This window comes from Spinacia oleracea, chromosome 3, assembly GCF_020520425.1.
Source record: "Spinacia oleracea cultivar Varoflay chromosome 3, BTI_SOV_V1, whole genome shotgun sequence".
Classification (NCBI taxonomy): domain Eukaryota; kingdom Viridiplantae; phylum Streptophyta; class Magnoliopsida; order Caryophyllales; family Amaranthaceae; genus Spinacia; species Spinacia oleracea.
In genome coordinates this window covers 46,123,715-46,128,513 of record NC_079489.1, presented here as the reverse complement: position 1 = coordinate 46,128,513, position 4,799 = coordinate 46,123,715, and positions in this window count along the sequence as shown.

Genomic DNA, 4,799 nt, shown 5'->3' with positions numbered 1-4,799 from the left:
ATTCACCAAGGGATACATGCAATGGGGGGGGGGGGGGGGATAAGGATTTGGGGATTAACTAAACTTGCAAAGACAAATTGAAAGGGGAATCGATCTTTAAAATCCTCAAGCAACGAATCATGCTTCCGCAATCAACCCAAAGCTTAAGAACTAATCAAAATAAATCCGATCGAAATCATACAATGCAATGACTTACAATCCCTTGCCAAATCAATGCATCGCGTTCCATTGACCAAGCAAAGTTACGTCTAACCAAGCGAGCAACGAGGACCCCCCAACTTATGCATTTAATTGCAAAACTAGCAAATCCTACCTTAAAACCCCACACATGAAAACCCTAGGCTACACCCAAACCCCTAGATGAGAACTACTCACTCATGGGTTTGACTACAAATTTCAACATGATGAATTCAATGGAAGTATGCATTTCCGAATAATCAAAGAAAATATCCCTAACCAAAGAGTTCAAGCTAGTTTCATCATGGGAATCAAATCTATAGGCAAAACCATCAACCACAATACAATCAAAATCACCAAATCTCAAGAGATTAGCAAGGAAACTAATAAGTCTAATCATAAAGGATTAGGAAGAACTAAACAATCAAACAAGTAGGGAGGAAAAATATAAAAGTGCCTATTTTTGGGGTTTTTGATTAATGAGAAAAATAAAAGACAAAATAAGAAAAATCAGAACTTAATGACATTGAATAGAAATAAGAGTTGAGAATTTTTACAATGAAGCTTCAAAATCCAAGATTAGGGAGAATCCCAAGCAATACAATGAGCAATGAATGAAGTTCTCCTCCTTTCTCTCTCTAAAATTAATTTCAAACTACTTTTGTAAAAAAACTAGGTTTTCTAAAAGCTCCTAAAATGCTTTAAATAGTCCCGAAAAGTGGCTCAGCGCTGGCAGCAGGTTCGGCCGAACATAAATGAAGTTCGGCCGAACTAAGAGGAAAGTTCGGCTGAACATAATGCAGGTTCGGCCGAACCTAGGAAGAGACAGGAGCTACTGAGTGCGAAGTTCGGTCGAACAATAGGGGAGGTTCGGCCGAACATAGGTAAGTTCGGCCGAACTTTTGTGAATGTTCGGCCGAACTCTTGGGCTTAAATCTTCAGGCTGTCCTGCTTTGGTTCGGCCGAACACCTCTGAAGTTCGGCCGAACATCTAGAGTTTTTGACTCCTCCCTTCCACTTCGAGCTTTCCTTGGATGCCGTTGACTTCCATTGACTATTCCGTCCATTTTTCTTGCTTCCCTACACATTAACAAACCCGTGAAAAGCAAAAGCTTGACAAAAATTAAGAAAAACAAGGCGAAAGGGCGGTAATTAGGGGAAAACCGAGTCAACTAACATATAAGAGCAAAAGGACTAAAATGAGCATAAAAGGGGAGGAAAACAAACAAAAAAAAGAATAAAAAAAGATACGAAATACTATCCTAGGAGTGACATAAATGTCACTCATCACTTGGTCACATGGGTGCAAGAGGGATGCAAACTATGTCAAAAGCGGATCTTCTTTGTGATCACAAGGTCACAGATCTTGAATTCTGTGAACATTGTATTTTTGGGAAGCTACATCACAACAAGTTTCCTAAAGCTATACACAGAACAAAAGACACACTTGATTACATCCATTCTGATTGTTGGGGTCCTTTCCGGGTGGAGTCTTTAGGGGGTCACATATATTTTGTGTCAATGACTGATGATTTCTCAAGGATGACTTGGGTGTTCATTATGAAGCATAAAAGTGAAGCCTTTAAGAATTTCAGGCAGTGGAAGGCATTAGTGGAGAATCAAACAGGGAAGAAGATCAAATGTTGCGAACTGATAATGGTTTGGAATTTTGCTGGTTTGAGTTCGATGAGTTCTGCAAGAATGAAGGGATTGCAAGGCATCATACAGTCAGGGATACCCCACAGTAGAATGGTGTAGCAGAACGTATGAATCAAACACTTATGCATAGAGCTAGGTGCATGCTTTCTAATGTTGGACTAACTAGAAGATTCTAGGCAGAAGCGGTTAGTACAACATGTTATCTGATAAATTATGGACCTCACACAGGTATACATCTCAAAACTCCTATTGAGGTGTGGTCTAGTAAGCCTGCTTATTACTCTAGTTTAAGAGCTTTTGGTTGTACTATTTATTATCATGTAAATGAGGGTAATTTAGAGCAACGAGCTAAAAAGAGAGTATTTGTAGGTTATGGGGATGGGGTTAAAGGGTATAGAATCTGGTCCCCATCTGAAAAGAGGATTATACTAAGTAGAAATGTAGTCTTTTATGAAAATTCTATGTTTAACCTACTGTGAGGTTTATTGTGTCAGAAAGTGGTAGTGTTGAGAAACAGGTGGAGCAGCAAGTCACTCTAGATGAGAGTGAACCACAAGATGAAGGTCAACAACCACAGTCAGAAAGAACCATCAGGTTCCTCATTACCAGTAGAGAATCAGCACAGTTTGGCTCTTGATCGATCAAAGAGAGCTAATTATGGGATGCCTTCCAAGAGATATGGTTTTGAAGATATGGTGGCCTATGCACTACAGGTTGCTGAAGAGGTGGATCCTGACTCTGATGAGTCATCCACCTACAAAGAAGCAGTTACATGTACTGGGTCTACCCAATGGCTTGCTGCAATGGGAGATGAGATGGAGTCACTTCATAAGAATCAGACTTGGGAATTAACCAAGAGACCTCGAGAAAGATATATCGTCACTTGTAAATGGGTCTACAAGAAAAAGGAAGGAGAAACATCCGTTGAGGGTATCAAGTATAAAGCTCGAGTAGTAGCTAGAGGGATCACTCGGAGAGAGGGAGTAGACTACAATGATATTTTTTCACCAGTAGTCAGACACACTTCCATCAGGGTGCTACTAGAAATAGTTGCACATCAGGATCTGGAGCTTGAACAACTAGATGTGAAGATAAATTTTCTGCATGGAGAGCAGGAAGAGGAGATATACATGACTCAACCAGATGGTTTTCAGGTTCATGGTAAGGAAGATTATGTTTTCAAGTGGAAGAAGTCCTTGTATGGACTAAAGTAGTCTCCGAGGCAGTGGTATAAGAGATTCAACATCTAAATGATAGAGATTGGCCACACCAGGAGTCTGTATGATTGATGTGTTTACTATAGCAAGGCATCAAATGGTTCATTGATTTATCTGGTCCTGTATGTAGATGATATGTTGTTAGCTGCAGAGAACAAGTCTGATGTTCCAAAGTTGAAGGATCTCCTTAGTGTTGAGTTTGAGATGAAAGATTTGGGTGCGGCTCAGAAAATTCCGGGGATGGAGATTTATAGGGATAGAAGCAAAAAAGAAGCTCTTGTTATCACATAAGGGATATATTCAGAAGAGTTTGTCAAGATTTAGCATGTCTACAGCAAAGCCCATAAATACTCTTAGTGCTGCAAATGCACATCTGTTTGTTGCTTTTGCACCTAAGTCTGCTAAGGAGAAGGAGTACATGTCTCGAGTTCCCTATGCTAGTGCAGTAGGAAACTTGATGTATGCAAGACTTGATCTGGCACAGTCTGTTAGTGTTGTTAGTAGCACTAGTGGAAAAAGGGTCATTTGCATCGCACATTTAAGTGCATTTGCGTCGCACATTGTGCGTGGAAAAAGCTCTCGACGCAAATGACTAAAAGTCATTTGCGTCGCACATTTGTGCGTAGCAAATGACCCTTATTTGCGTCGCACATTAAGCAAATGTGCGAGGCAAATGACTTTTCAGGCACCATGTTGAAAAGTCATTTGCCACGCACATTAGCTTAATGTGCGACGCAAATGACTTTTCAGGCGCCAAAAAAATAAGTCATTTGCCACGCACAATAGCTAAATGTGCGACGCAAATGACAATTTGAGCGCCAAAAAAGTAAGTCACTTGCCACGCACAATAGCTAAAAGTGCGATGCAAATGACATTTTTGAAAAAATGCTGAAAAGTCATTTGCGTCGCTGTTTTACTAAAAGAGCGATGCAAATGACTTTTTGGATATTTAAAAAAAAATGCTGCTGATTTTATTTAATCTACGGATTAAATAAAATAAGCAGCTTTTAATACTACCAAAACACAAAATGCAAATATAGTGATATTCAATTTAAATACAATTCCAGAATGTTAAAAGTTAGAGAAATTATCAAAAGAACAAAAATATGGTATCGAAGCCGGAAAGATATACCGGAGCACCAACATCTAGACCTTACGGTTATAATATTCTATAGGGGAAATCCATGCAAGGACCCATCCCAAAAAAAAGTGTTACTGGAGTCTTCATGGACTTCCTTATATGGTAGCACAAACTTATTCGTAAAACGAGACTCCTCTAAAACCTTCTCTAGGCATTTTCCAACCACACTTAAGTCAGCGGATTTGTCACCATGCATCGCTGAAACAATATCCGTCCTGCAAATTCCATATTGATTTAGGCCTCAAGCATGCATTGCTACTTGCAACAACATAACATTACAAATTATCTACAAAAGAAGACTGATTGGAATTCTCATTCATACCCCAATACATAATGTTGTTGAAGTTTGGGAGGTACAATTGTCACCAAAAAGTGCAGCATCATCAGCTACCTGTAGCAAAATTCTCCTCACAATTTCTCCCAAATATCTACCAGAAACCATCTTTTCCAGAAGCTGATAAGGTTATAGTGATATTAGTTTTCAAGTTTAATTTATCAAATTGATCATCAAAATATGCTTATAATAATCATCTGTTTGTGGTGGTTCGGGCTGTCATTGTCTAATGCACGATCATGGACGGCCAAAGGAAGAAGTGAAGAATTAG